The sequence below is a fragment of the Fukomys damarensis genome, unplaced genomic scaffold (genome assembly GCF_012274545.1).
Source record: "Fukomys damarensis isolate Sample0158 unplaced genomic scaffold, DMR_v1.0_HiC HiC_scaffold_32, whole genome shotgun sequence".
Classification (NCBI taxonomy): domain Eukaryota; kingdom Metazoa; phylum Chordata; class Mammalia; order Rodentia; family Bathyergidae; genus Fukomys; species Fukomys damarensis.
In genome coordinates this window covers 16,012,470-16,027,431 of record NW_022900944.1, presented here as the reverse complement: position 1 = coordinate 16,027,431, position 14,962 = coordinate 16,012,470, and the positions used below count along the sequence as shown (strand labels likewise).

General features: G+C 51.7%; 1 protein-coding gene across 1 annotated transcript in view; it reads right to left on the bottom strand.

Annotated features, from left to right (window-relative positions):
- Znf423 (zinc finger protein 423) overlaps positions 1–14,962 on the bottom strand; it is a 295,884-nt gene that overhangs the window by 280,519 nt on the left and 403 nt on the right. The gene's annotated exons all lie outside the window — the stretch shown is intronic.

The following is a 14,962-nucleotide window of genomic DNA, read 5'->3' as shown; positions in this document are numbered from 1 at the left end:
TTCTTGAAACTCCAGGTTATAACAAGAGGGGATTTCTCTCTTCTTTTGTTTCTCTGTCTCTGCCTTTGTCCCTGGCTGGCAGCCCCCTCCTCTGCCCCTGCAGTTCTCTCTTTCCCTCCCTCTGGCTTCTGGGAGTGTGAAGGCCTCGCTTGGCTGTCACTCAGGCCCCTTTGTGGGCCCAGGGAAGGAGGCCACCAGGGGCTCCACAGGCCTCAGGGTATTACTGCGGCCCCCCACAGCCCCAGTCCCTCTGCAGCCTCCAAGGCTGCACTCAAAGGCCACGAGGTCTGCTGCACACACCCACGAAAGGGCCTCTGGAGGCTGCATTCGATGCCTCCCCCAGAGATGGTTCAGTCGCCTCTGTATCCAGGGGGAAGAACTGCGAAAGCCGGAAGCCAGTGAGAAGGAACACACCAGCAATCCGTGGTTGGCTCAGTGGTAACTGCAATGAGAGTGTGAGGCAAAAACTCTAGGGTGGAAGGAGACAGCTCCTGATGTGGGGGACTGCTGGCCGCTTGGGGTGGAAGATCTAGTCATTTACCTAAGTCCTCCCTCCCTGACCTTGCATGATTTTTTTCTCAGGGCTGGGAATTGAAGCCAAGGAAAAACCTAAACCACTGCAGGAATTTTTGAAGATGAGGTAGCTGGGGCCAAAAGGATGCTGCTCCTTTATCCTCCCTCTTGCAATGCACACATCACTGCAAGGGCCCCAGTGGGTCAGGGGGATGAGACAGACCCACACTGTTGGTGAAAACTCACCTCTCCTAGTACCTTCTATTTCCTTCCTGCCCCTACCCCCACCCCTATGCCCAATACCTCCCCTGCTCTCTGTCTTCTCAGATCTTCTTTAACAGGTAACAGTTGTCCCTTTACCAGGAAATTTTCCTGAGTAATAACAGGACTGCTTAAGGCAAGCTAATGAAGCATTCTCAATCTCACCATCTAACAGACCAGAAAACCAAGGGTCAAATGACTGGCCCTGCTAGTTGGCTGCAGAGCCAGGACTCAAGCACCTTTCCAGATCATGAATAGTCGGTCCACCGCTGCAGATGGCTAAAGCTGTGGACCCTCTGCTCACAAGGCCTGGCTCTGGGTGTGCCTCCAGGACGGGACCGGGTAGGTAGCCCTGAGTCACCCCCACTCTCTCATCAGGCCACCCTGGTGACTAATGACTCTGGGGAAAGCAGAGGCCCGTGTGGGGGATGACAGTCCTGGGATCAACCTTGAACTTAAGAAGCTGCAGGCTCTGACCAGAGTCACTAATGGGCCAGGAGTAACCTGAGCCAGCCCTTGGATGGAAACTCCAGCATTATGGCTGGCTGACCTGGCGGCTGGCTGGCATCCCCACCCGGATAACAGCCTCTCTTCTCCATTTCACGGGCCTCTGTTCAGCACAACCTTTCCTCTTGCAACAACAAAGCCGCTCCCATTCATCAAGTGCTGACTAAATGCCAGACGCTCCGCTAAGCACTTTACACACATTATCTTGTTTAATCTTCACCACTGCGTAGAAAGATGAGTGTTAAGGCTGTTAGTTACACACAAGGAAACTGAGGCTCCAGGAGGATAAGGAGCTGCCCGTGGGGTACACAGCTAAGGAGTTCCACTGGGATGGGCCTGTGCTCTTATCCACTCTGTGTTGACATTATAGCTCATGTGTTGCCTTCCTATCATTTTACTCTATTTTCAAACTGCTCTGCAATACTCCAAAGGTGTGTGGGGGTATGTGACTTGTTAGGGAACACAAACGAGGAGGGGCAGGTGGGTAGGGAAGAGTGTTCATCTATGAGGTATGACGCTTGACGAGAAAGTACACATACACATGAACAAGCACTGTGTGTGTACACACGCGCGCGTGCACACACATGCACCAATAGCTTTAATCTGCTTTTTGTTTGGGATCTTGTGAATGTCAAAAATTAAAACTCCAAAGGTCGATTTTTGTTCATTTAGGCCTAAGACCATCAGTTTCAAACGTGGACAAAATGTCCCGCGCTCCAAACTATATGAGAAACTTTGGAGCCACAGCGAGGCCCTGCAGGTCCGCAGGCAGCTCCTGCACTGGCACCTTTGGGTGCTGCCTCAGACTCCTCCCAGCAGCCCTGGAGGTGGGGATTACAGTCCCCTCTCACAGGTGAGGACCTGCGCCTCACACAGGGGGAGGAGCATGACCATACTGTCCCTGGGGAAACAAGTGGCAGAGCCAGCTCTCCAACCCAGATCTGCCTGCTTCCACTCCAACCTACGTCCAACTTGCAGTCACACCTACCAAAGGGAGAACCTGTTGCTAGATGGTGGATACAAGGGATGGGGGAGCATCACTAGAAACCTCAGCCGTGGGCTGGGTGCCCGGAGGCCTGACTCTGCCAATGCTCACGAAAAAGCTTGAGCAAGTCACTTCCCTATCCTGAGTCCTCTCATTCTGAGGCCTCTAATTCTGTCCCCGTGCAGAACAGAAGCTTCTCTGGGTCTCTCACAAAACAGGAAAACTGACTCCTCACTTTCTCTTCCGGGACCCCACCTCTGCCAGACACCAAGCAGCCTGGATGAAGACATGCTTCAAAGGTGTCCCCTAGCAGAGATCCAAGAATCCGCCCTAGGGTCCCCTCACCCTGCTACCCTGATGCCCTCTCTCCAATGGCAAAGAAACTCGTGGGTGGGTTTTTAAGGCTTGAAATAAAGTTTAAATATTACGTGGAAATTACTAAACAAATCAAATCACTGTTAAGTGGATGTCATGGGCTTCCTCTAGACAATACGTTTAATGAAGATTATTGTCCTCCTGGTTATAGTTTTAGATTTGCATTTTATTATCAGAGAACCACTTATGCATTACTCTAGGATTTTCATTAGGTAAATAAATTTTTATGTGGATTTCATTATATTCCCTTGGCTGAAATCCTGATCACTTAACAGCAAGAATGCTGCTCCAACATCCTGTGTGTCAATCAGGATGTAACTGTTTCCTTGGGCTGCTGTAAAGTACTTTTTTTAAAATTCTGGTGTTGATGGCAAAAGGAAAAGGGACAGGGTCAGAACTAAGGGTTGATTCTGTATCCAGTTCCTTTGCTAAAACACACAGGTTTACACACCCTACAAAGGAATTCTCTATTTGAAAATATATGTGCGATTTTACACGTATACTATGTAAGCTTTATATAGACCTATATAGTTTTTACTCACTTCGACCACTTGGATATAAGTGGATAACAGAGCTAGAACCAAGAGGAATGAAGTGTAGGCCAGTGCTGGAGAAATAAATGAAAATAGACAAGCTTAGGAAGGCTCCGGAAGGAAGACAGTGGGGGAGGCATTCCTGGAACCTCAGCCATCACCAGGAAAAAAAAAATCATTTCTAAGAAGTCTAATATGAAGCAATTAAGTTAATTGGAATCTAGATTGTACAGGGTGCCTCCGGAAACTAGAGACCAGGGGACTCTCCTTGCTGGAGATTCGCACCTCCGTATGAATGAGTGAGGGAGTGAATGAATGAAGATGCTGGCCACAGAACCTCACATCCAGACCAATCCATCCAGCCCTACAGAACACAGGTGGTGCTGCAGATGCCCCTTTCCTAAGGGCTGCCAAAGTTCCAAAGAACTTCCTATGATAAGGGCTCCTGCTTCTTTTTTTAAAAGTCACCCCTTTCCAGGGCCTGGGCTCTGCTGCCTATATACCGTCCCTTTCTTTCTGGTCCATCCAACCCACAGCACCTGAAGGCAACTTTCCAAGGTGCCTTTATTGGGACCCCATAAGAGATACAAAACCCTTAAAATAGCCCTGGGAAACTCAGCAGAGGAGACAACATAACAATCAGTTCAAGGAAAGGAAACTGAGGCGGGCCAGATAGTCTTACGGCATCTTAAACATTAACTCCCACCGAGCATCAGGGTTCAAATGCTTAGGTCCTACTATCAATGTGGTACCCACCCAACAACCTGTTTCATTCAGGAAAAGCCATGCCTCTCCCCAGCCCTCAGTTTCTCATCTGTGACAGTAATGACAGCCTGACCTACAGAGCTGTGAGAGGGAAGAGTTGAAGAAGGACCACGTGGAACAAAGTAAGGACTTGATGGATCTCACTGTCTCCCACAAATATTGTCCACAGGGACCATCAGTCACCAGTGCACATCCGTCAGCAGCTGCCTCAGCAACTTACCAGAACTACTTGGAATCCAGCCTCAAGGGTTTTTTAGATTTTGTTTGGTTATACTAGAGATCGAACTCAGAGCTTTAGCACTCAGCTGCACCTCTATACTTTATATCTTTTATTTTGAAACAGGGTTTCGTTAAGTTGCTAAGTTGCCCAGGCTGGGTTCAAACTTGTGATTCTCCTGCCTCAGTGTCTGAGTGCTGGGATTCCAGGCATGCAGCACCACCCCAGCTCAAGTTTCTTAAGGGTACAACAAAATCTCCTTAATCCTCAATCCCAAAATTATGTGGGACACTCAAGGAGGAGTTGCACTCAGCCTATTTCTATGGTGTTTGGAAAGGCAATGGAAAATGAAGGTAGGGGTGTGGAAGGTTGAAGTTTTTTTTTTTTTTTTTCACTATATTTTTGTGTATTAGCATCATCTTCAATACAGTATGGGCCAGTTAATCTTAACTGTCAACTTGACTGAATTAACAGGCTCTCAGAGAGGCAACTGGATCACCTGTGGAGAGACAACCGGACCCTTGGAGGCGCTACAGTCATCCGCCAAATGTGCTTTTAGGAGGTGGGGCCAGCTGGAGGACAGGTGTCACTGGGACATGCCCTGGGAGGGTGCATCTCTCACTGGTGATCTTCCCTCGTGCTCTGCTTCCAGACCACCATGACATGAGCAGCTTTCCTCCCCCACACCCTTCCACCATCATGTAGCCTTGAAGCTTCCCAACCATGGGCTGAAACCATGAGCCAAAGAAACCTCTCCTTTAAGTGATGGGTGTCCAGGGTTTGTCCCAGCAACAGGAAAGCTGACCAATGTGGACTGCAACTTTTTTTTTTAAGAGATGGGATCTTGCTGTGTTGCCCAGACTGGCCCCAACCCCTGGGCTCAATTCCCCCACCTCAGCCTAAGCAGCTGGGACTACAGGTGCACACCATCCCACCTGCTCTACTGCAACATCTTAAAAATATTTCCATCTTGTGAAGAAGAAAACAAAAGGGTAAGGGCCAAGCAGTGCAGAAGCATCTTCTTGCCTATAATGAAAGAGGTGATTAAATCCTTCACCTTTCAAACAGCTCTGTGACCCCATCACCCACAACTCTCCATATCCTCCAGTCCCCAAACCCAAGGCCTCCTCCTCACCAGCCTCAGACACACCAGCCTTCCCCAGCCTGTCTTCTTCAGCTGTTATCACTAACGCACTCTATTTGTGTCACTCTGTTATTTACTGTCTCCTCAACAACAACAACAACAACTAGACCCAGACAGCCAGTTCCAGGTGGGCAGGGACTTTCGATGTTTCATTCATTGCTGCACAAAGAGCCCTACTCTGCACAGTAATAACTGACTGGATGGGTAGATGGATAGATGAGGGGATGGGTGAATGGACAGATGGAAGTTAGCTTAAAATCATTCTTACCCCTTTATTAAACCAGCCCACCATCTCTTTTCCACACTTTCTTCCTAGTCGCCTTAGTCCCAACTGCTGAAAGAACTGGATGGAAATACGACCTGAAGCCATACATGTCCCTGACTCTTCTCTGAGGCAGTCTCTGCCTGCCCCAATCCAAAGTGGTCTGCTGCCCACAGACATTAACAAGAGGACCACGAGATGGCCCATCTCCAGAGTCCTGGCCCCACATTCCATGTCTAGGGCATTTTTCTTGAAGAGCATTTATCACTCCATCAAGCCACCCACCCTGCCAACACCCTGAAGGGCCCACTTATGGGAGGTTCAGCCATCACTGCTCAAAATCTCACTTGTCCTCGAATATCTCCTGTTGATCTTGGGAACAGTCTACATGAATAGTCCATTTGTTGGAAGAACATAATATTTTCCTTGGCTTTTAGGCAACCGTCTGGCAAATGAGCGTTTCCCCGTGTAACTTTGTGATGGCTTTATGCGAGCAGTTAATTAGAATTACACAGACATGTTTATAGAAGTTTAAATGAAGCATAGTTCGAGTTTGTGAAAATATATATAATTACTCACACCGACACTTCCCACTGAAAAAGAAAAGGCAACATAAGCAAGATCCCTTAAAGCAACAGTGGGGGAGCTTAAATAGCTCCACTTCGGGGGACTAGGGGAGGCTGAGCCTGTTGGGGATCCCGTGGCCACACCACCTAGCACTTTGCTCATTAGGCTCACACTGGAGCCAACACTTTCCCAAAAGGATCCTAGTGGGCGCCAGGGCCCAGGGAGGTGGTGTGGGTCGGGCACTCATGCAGTCTTGCCGGTGTACTCACAAAAACGCCACCATTTGTCCTCCAACCAGCCCTGGAGAGGTCTGGAGACCCGCCGAGCTCTTTCTCTACTCACAGGAAGAAACCGCAGCCTTCTAGACTGAGCAGTGCTTTTGGCAGCCTGAGGACCCAAACTGGGCTCCCCCGTGGCCTTCAACGCCCTTTCTAATGTGGCCCACACCCTCTGGCCCAGTCCCGAGACCCACTTGTGCCCACTCACCCTCTGGATGGTGCCCAAACTGGCCTGTACTATGTCCTCTCCCTTTCCCAGATGCATGCTAACAAGGTGGCACCACAGACATCCACTTTACATGACTCCCATTGACAGCCCATCTGACTATTCCAGGAAAGGAACCCCTGAAAGTTGTTCAAAGGACTTATCTTGCCATTGAAAGGACTCAGTTTGTTCTCTCCCCCTTGATGTTGTCTAGAACGATCAGCTGGTTCCTGTGCCAGCCCTGTCATTTGCAGTAGCAGGACTGAGAGCCCAATGGCTTCCCCAGGAGTGGGGCTGGATGCCCCTGAGATGGGCTGACCCCACTGTCTTAGTAGGGAGACAGTCTCCAGCAGTGAAAAGGAACTTTCTTGGGGCAAAGCCCCATCTTACTGTGCAGGCAAGGGTCAGATCCAGACATCCAGCCCTACCCCCATGCTGCCCATGGGCTCCAACCACTGGACCATCCAGGCCAGTCTTCTCAGGTTCTCATCCATAGTTCTCCTGCCTGGCTCAGCACTGTGTGCCAGACCTCCAGGGACACAGTTATCCTGAACTGGCCCTTGGAGAAGCTCAGCCAGTAAGTCAATCATGGTAAGCAGAAAACCAGACCAGAGCTCAAGAAGATGCTTTGTCTCTCCTTCTCCTCACAGAACAAAGAATGAGGTCTTTGCAGCTCCAACAGGGGGACAGAAACACAAGAGGCAGAGGAAAAAAGAGGAACTCAGGAACTCCTGTCAAGGATTAGGTCCTTCCCTCAGCAAATGTTTCCTAAATGCCCAAGACATACCAGGCACTTTCTAAACCCCTTTCCTTCCCATTTCCTCTTCTCCTGGAGCCCAGGTAAACAACAGTAGACAAGTCAAAGTGGCCCCTGTCTAGATAGTGCTGAGAGCCCTGTAAGAGACTACAAACAAGTAAACACTAATAATTTCCTTCCAAGAATAACTCATGCCACTTTAAAAGCAGACAGTGAGAAAATAATGGCAGTGGACCCACTTTGAGAGAAATGCTGTCTGGAAAGGCCTTACAGAGGAGGTGAGAATATACCTGAGTCTAGAAGACAGCCAGGCTGGGAAAAGGAGAAAGAGTGTTTCAGCCAGAGGAAAACATGCAAAGGAAAGAATGGAGCATCCTGGAACACGAGGTGAGAGAAAGAAGGACTAGAAAGATCAAAAGGGAAGAACTATGAGGCCATTTAGAAAAAGTAGCTTTCTTTAAAGATACGCCTGTGTCAGGGAACTTCTCTCTCCTGGTCTTTGGACAGTGATGTGTAGGAATGTGACGTCTGGCAGCATAGCAGCCATTTCTTCACCAGAGGGAGACAAACATGAGAGCGAGAGTCATTGTGTTAGCAGGACAGAGCATAGACAGGAGGTATCTGGGTCCCTTCAGATAGTACCAAAAGAGCCCCCATGAAGCAAAGGTGTAGCCCTCTTCCCAGGGGGTTTTCACAATCTCAAGATCTTGGGGAGAATACTGCCCAGAGCAGGCAAATGGTCAAAGTGCAAATCATAAAGACAGGAAGGGGAGGTGAGTTGTGCTTAATAACACTGCCTACCATAGTAATACAGAGTTAAAGCATCTTCAAAATGCCTGCGTCCATGCTCCTGCCCCAGGAAGGAAAGGTTAGAGGATCACAATGAAATCTTCCTTTGCTCACTTCATATTTAAAACCCCAAGAGCTGAGATATTTCCTACTTCACAGTTGGAGAAACTGAAAACATATGGAATCAGGGTTAGGAGGGTATGCCCCAGAGGCTTGAATTCAAATTCCCAGCACCTCCACTCATTCACCAGGTAAGCAAGTGACCTTGGGCCTCAGAACCTCGATTTCCCCACCTACAAAATGGGAGGGAATATATCTAGCACTTAGCACTGCTGTGACAGCAGGAGGCTACTACAGATTATAAAGGGCACAGGCCTCAAGTGTGAAGGCCAAGAGGCACAACAAGGTCTACAGAGGCTACTTTCGCAGGACCTGCACTACAGGGCAGAGTTGCCCTTGGCGAAGTCGTCAGCATGCACCAGCTCCGCCTGCTCGCTCTGCAGCTTCTGCCTTCTCCTCCCATAAAGCGGAGGCTCCATAAAAGCAACCAAGTATCCAAGGAACCTGGCTGCCCAGGCCCAGCTGTCTAGGAGTATGAGGCAGGTCCACTCCTCACCTAGAAATCTAATCCAACCTTAAGCCCTTGTGAAACCATTCACATAACAGACAGGCGCCACTCTGGGCCCACCCAACATGAGTGGATTCCACATTGGTTTAGAATCAGCTAAAACATCACTCAGGCTAAGGCAGCTGACCAAGCCTTGAGTCTAAACAGACTGAGATCCTGAAAAGCCTCTCTTGGGGGCAGTAGGCTCTAACCAGCCTGCTCAGGTAGAGGCCAGGAAATCTGTGAACAAAGGCAGCTGTTGGCCAGAACGGTGTGACCTCCGAAAGTGATTCCTTGTTCAGATCTCAGCTCCCCGATCATACTGACAGCAAGAGGGCCTCAAACCCAGAGCCACTGAGGCAGAGCCTCCAGGGCCTGAGCTGGAGGAAGAGTAGAGGAAGGGTACAACCTCCAAAGGCAGCAGCAAATATCTTGCCAGGGCAGCACAGGGCAGCCCCAGGCGTCCCAGGGACTCACTGCACCTCTAGCCTGCAGGACACCAGGGGGACAGAGGGGACTCACTGCAATCAGGACCCCAGATTCCCCCACAGGCCAGGCAAGGATGCAGAGTGACTTGAGCAGAAGGCACAGGCAGGAGAGACACGCCCATCTGCAGGAGCACCGGGTGACACCCATTCACCATGGCAATCAGGATCATGGGCCTAGCAGTCCAGAGCTGACCACTGGGTCCAAGAAAGAAGCCAGAAACCTGAATTTTGATGTGATCTCGCCAAGTTTTTCAATCTTGGTGTCTTTCTTTTAAACACAGAACAAGCCAATCAGAACATATCTGTGGGCATATCTCAGCCTCAGGCTTCTAGTTTGTAATCTTTATCTGAAAGGTAAGAAGGCCAAGGTAAGGTAGTGAGGGTTCAGGGTGCATCTCCTGCCCTGCTCACACGGTGCCAGTGCTGACTAACACTGGGGTGCACAGTGAAGTAAGGCTCATCTGGTTTCTCGAGCTCCACCCACAAGGCAATACCCACACCCCAGGACTCCAGCCAGGGAAACACCACTCCACAGAGAAAACCCTCTGCACTTGGCTCTTCCTGGAGCCTGAATTTCCTCCCTAAACAGGATGGATTTACGTGCGGGAAGAAAGGCCTGCGCATGCGCTGCAGTCCAGAACCCAGTATTTATACAGTTTCATAAACTGCAAGTGATTATTTTGTTTCATAAGAACAATCACTATGCAAATGAAACCTCCAGCTAATACAAACAGGGCTGTTAAACTCACTTGCCAATGTTTATGAAAAGAAACCCAGCCTGGCCCTGACCAAGCATGCTAAGAAAATGTTTAATCACAAGACACATTTGAGTGAGGAAATTAGGCAAATAAGAAAAGACGTCCTGACTTCGCTCGCAGAGCCCCCTCCCACCTCTCACCCCCTCCTTTATTCAGCAGACAATGATGTGGAATGAAAAGTTTCCCAGAGGAAGGACAGATGTCAAGGCTCAAGAAGGGAAAGGCAGCAAATGCAAAGATTAGGGAAGCCAGGCTTCCCAAAATTAAACAGCCCCTCAGGGGCTCCCACAATTTTTTACATTTGTTTTCCAATGGGTTAGAGGAAAGGAAGGTGGGGGAGAATGTGCAGGGGGCTCAGGGGTTGGGCTAGCAGGCAGGCAGGGGCATATCACAGCTCCAGGCCACGCCGGACCCCTGCAGTTGGCAGTGCTGCGAACTAAGAACCACCCTTCACCCAGGAGTGGCGTTTGAGAAGGGCGCAGGGCAGGGGTCAGGCCCCCTGGACCTCAGGATGAGGACAGGATGGGAGGGCTTCCCAGAGCTGCCATGGGCAGGAAGCAGGCTGGAAGACCCCCACAAAACCCAAGTGGAACAGGACAACGGGCTCCAAGAGCAGGAGGAGCATCTCAAGTCCTCAGAGGACTGTGTCACAGTCCCTGAAGAGTTAACAGCCCTAGAGCCAGTATCCGCTGGAGCACCTTAGAGCATGGGGGCTTGCCTGTGCCCAAACCCCTGTGGCCTCTAAAGCCAGTTTGCTTTCTATGCCTCAGTTGTCTCACCTTTCAAACAGGGAACAGGAAAGCACGGTGTTGGGACAAGACAATGAGATCACAAATGTACAACGGTTAGCAGAGGCCCTGGAACAGAGTAATGCTCATAAAGGTTATTGATCTGGTCCAGATTAACAGCAGTTGCAGGATTTGACTCTAGCTCTGGCCTCTCCAGCAGAAATTCAGGGAAAGGATGGGTGGAGGCCAGGCCCTGGCCCTGCCCCGTGTCCCCTCTGGGAAGTGCACTCACTGGGCAAGGAGACAGTGGTAGGACGGACCTCTGAAGCCACTTCTCCCTGGGGCTGGGGGAAACCAGAGCTTGGTCCTGGCAGGGCCTCCCAGGGGCCCAGGCAGGGGCAGCTGTCCAGAACTGTCTGTCCATGGAGGGGGCAGGGAGGCTGCCACTTGGAGCACGCTGTGTGCCAATCCCTAGGGCCAGGCCAACTCAGCCTGCTGGCTCCATCCAGAGCCAGCCCCAAGGGATGCTGGGGGAGGCAGCCAGGATCAGAGCTGCCGGCTGCACACTCCCCTCCCCCAGCAACAGGGGACTAAAGTGGGTCAAGGAGGAAGGAGGGGGCCCAGGAGGATTGGGGGAGGGGCCAAGGAGCAAGAGAAGGCACCCAGGGGGAGGGGACCAGGGGTGGATGCCTAGAAAAGCAAAACCATGTGTGCAGCGGGCCTTGGGGGGCCAGAGCAGAGCAGCAGAGGAGCTGTTGAGGACTTGGGGGGTCTCAAAATTGCCTCAGACTAAATCCAGGGGGGCCTTCAGTCCTGGCTCCTGCACTACAAGGTCAGTGCTTCCCTTTATCCCATCCCCTGGACTTGAAGGGTCCCTTTCCTCAACCCATCAGCCTCTTCCAGAGCCCCCAAACCACTGATGCCCAGGCAAGGGGTCTGTGAGGAGCACTCTGATGGCTTCCACCCCAGCTCAGACCTGGAGGTGACCTAGCTGGGGCCCAGCTTGTCCCACAGGGAGGTGGGGGTTTAAGGAGAGTGAGGAGCAAAGGTCCAGCCAAACCATCCTGAGCCTAGGCAGCAGGGGACCATGTCCGTGCCAGGCCAAGTCAGGCACCGGGGAGAAGGGTGAGAGTGGGGGCTCTTGTCCCCGGAGAGCCGTCCTTGGGGAACCTGGTGCAAAATGAAAGGGAGGGAGGCAGGAAATGCCAAAGAGGAGGGAAAGAGTGGCCCAGGTCCTCAAGGGAAGGGGCTAGGGGCTACAGTGTGACCCACGGAGACATGGGCTGGGGGTTAGTCTTCTCCCCTGGCTGGCCCAGCCCAATTATCTGCTTCTCTTCTTGCTCCCCAACCCCATGGCCAAAAAAAAAAAAAAAGAAAAAAGGAACAACCACCCAGGCAACTTGATATGGTCCAGAAACCTCTAGGGCCCTGGGTTCCAGGAAGCCAGCAAGGGAGGAGGTGGAGGGCAAAGAATGAAGGGGGTCCAGTGCTCAGGGAGTGAAACTTCAGGAAGAGGAACAGTGGCTCCAGGACTCCAGGCAAGCACAGTGCCTGCTGGAGGGTGGCCTGGAAAAGCAGGCTCAGGAGGGCATATACCCAGGGATTCGGGGGAAAAACGTTGACAAACGAAGATGATGCAGGCTTTAAAGGCCAGGCCCTGGGCCTAAGAGGAAGTTGTGTGGGGAGAGAGGCTGAAAGTGCTGGGCCTGCTTTTAATCCCCCAGCAAAGTCACCCCACCTCCTGGATAAGGCAGAGGGGTGGCAACCACATTCAAGATTCCTAGGTGGCATCAGAGGGGAGAAGCCTCTCCAACTGAAAACTACAAAAGCAGCCACTGCCTTCCGCCTAGCAGAACAGAGGACCTGCCCTGGCTGGCTGGGTGGAGGCCTGTGTGTTAGTAAGGCTGGGGTGTGAATCCACAAGACACCAGGAAGCAGGTACAGCCCAGTGTACCATCCACCTTAAACGTCCTGGGATCTGGGCTCCTCCCATCCACAACCTGTCCAAGCTCCTTCTCCCAGAGTGGGCCTGTGAAGTAGGCCCAGGCCAAGGGGTATGAGCAGGGTGGAGCTGGCCACCAGCTGGGTCCTCAGGGGGAACTCAATGTAACCAGCCCCAGAGTTCATAACTGTTTGCAAGTCTGTCTCCCAGCGTGGGGGAGGGGACTGGGAAGGCAATGATTCCCAGGATGGGTAGAAGGTGACCTGGGAGGGATTCAGGCAGGCCCCACAGCATCAGGCCATGATGACACATGACCTTGGACCCCAGTCTGACCCTCACAGCTAGCTGCCTCTCCTGCAGGTGAACACAATGGTGAACATTAACAGGACCAACCTTACAGGGTTGTTGAGGGGACTCATGAGAAAAAGTTTATACATCATTTGGCACAAAGCTGGCACACAGTAAGCCTCAATAAATACAATGGACAAATGTCCTACCCCTCTTGCCACCCCTTCAGCCTGGGCCAAAACTCCCTCCCCGAGAGAGTAGACCCAGAACTCTCCTAAGAAAAATAAAGCAGGACAACATGCAGAGAGAGACTCAGAGATAGGCTCAGCCTTGCCCAACAAGCCCAAGGGGGAAACTGAGCTCAAACACCAGGAACCCAGGACAAGCCTCTACATTCCCCAGGGGCTGCCCAAGCAGTGGCTGTTTGGAACCAATGGACACAGGAAATTCGAAATAAAACCATTCAGATTTCCTGTGCAGAGAGAACTATGGACTTTTCTCACCAACCTGGCTGGATGGAATCTGTGGGGTGAGACAGCTCAGTCTAGAAAGCCAGGCTCCAGGACTTGGGTGACAGTGACAAGCATTCATACCTGCCCTCTACCTCCAACCCTAACAGTGTGCAGGGGGACAGGGCTTGGTAAGCTCTTGGCCATGGGATATGGAGGCTTGGAAATGAGCAGCCCAATCAAAAGGTGGACACAAGCCCAGCCACATATGCATGGGGTCCAGGGCAAGGCTGTGGGTTCCTGTGGACCTCTCTCCTCACCAGGCAAACAAGGAGAGGACCCCCCACCCTACCTAGAGGACTCCTTGGGTATTTGGAGATGCCAGTGAGAACCTCTGAAACCACACAGCACACAGAGCTTGTGCAGCCTTTTGGGTCATTTAAACTCAAGGCCCAGGTAGACTGCTCTGTGGATTCCCCAGAATGGACTACACCCTGTACTGTGCACAGGCACCAGCAGGCCACCGCACAATGCCATCCCCCAGTGATCCCTTTCACTACCCCACCCTGCCTCTTCCTACATCTGTGCTCCAGTCCTCCCAGCAGAGCCACCAGCACTTGCGCAGCCCCCTAAAGGCATAGAGGCCCCAACTGCACCAGATTTGGTCCCATCAGGTCCTCATAGGCAGGGACTATGGCCTTTTCTTCTCCCTCCTTTGGCAGGAGGTGCAGGACTAAGGTGGGGACAGGGGAGGCAGCCCTGGGGAAGGAAGGGACTATCCATCTTCTCTGCAGCTCCCTCTCATCCTCCCAGACCAACTGTCATGCCACCTCCTCTGCAGTGACCTCCCAGAGGACCCTGTCTCAGTCACACAGCAGAGCACTCACATTGCTCTGGATTGGCTGTCTCGCTACCCCACCCCCAAGTCAACAGTCCACTCCCAGAGGGCAGGGACCCAGCTAGCATAAAGCCTGGCACAGGAATCTGAAAGATCAACGAAATCAGGAAGTGCCCATCCCCTGAATGAATCAGTGAGTGATGTCCAAGCAACAAATCCTGGATCTGTTTGCAAATCTGGTCATTGCCTGGCCATATATAAATGCACTCTAAACAGTGTTCATTCCCCGTATGCCCAGCCCATCCACGTGCACCAGGAGAGCCCAATGTTCTGGGGCCAGAGCACTTACATGCAAACAAATATTGTCTGTGGAGCACTTGAGGCAATCTGTACTACCTCCCTTTGCCTCAGTTTCCCCTTGGTAAAACTAATAATCCGGGTACCTGCCTCATTGGGTTGCTGTGAAGCTTGAGTTAATGAGGGCAAAGTGCTAAGGGCTCAGCACAGTTCCCCAACCTAGAAGGGACACAATCACGACCTTTGTTGTTGTTATCTTTTGTCCCTCCTCCCTCTTACCCCGCCCTCAAGACCAGGCCAATCGCTGCTGGGGACCCAACACTTCCCGGGGCGCACATCTGGCCGGCACCCGCGGACGAGACGCCCCCGCCCGCCCTACCCAGCGCTGAGCCTGGGACTCGGGAGTCCC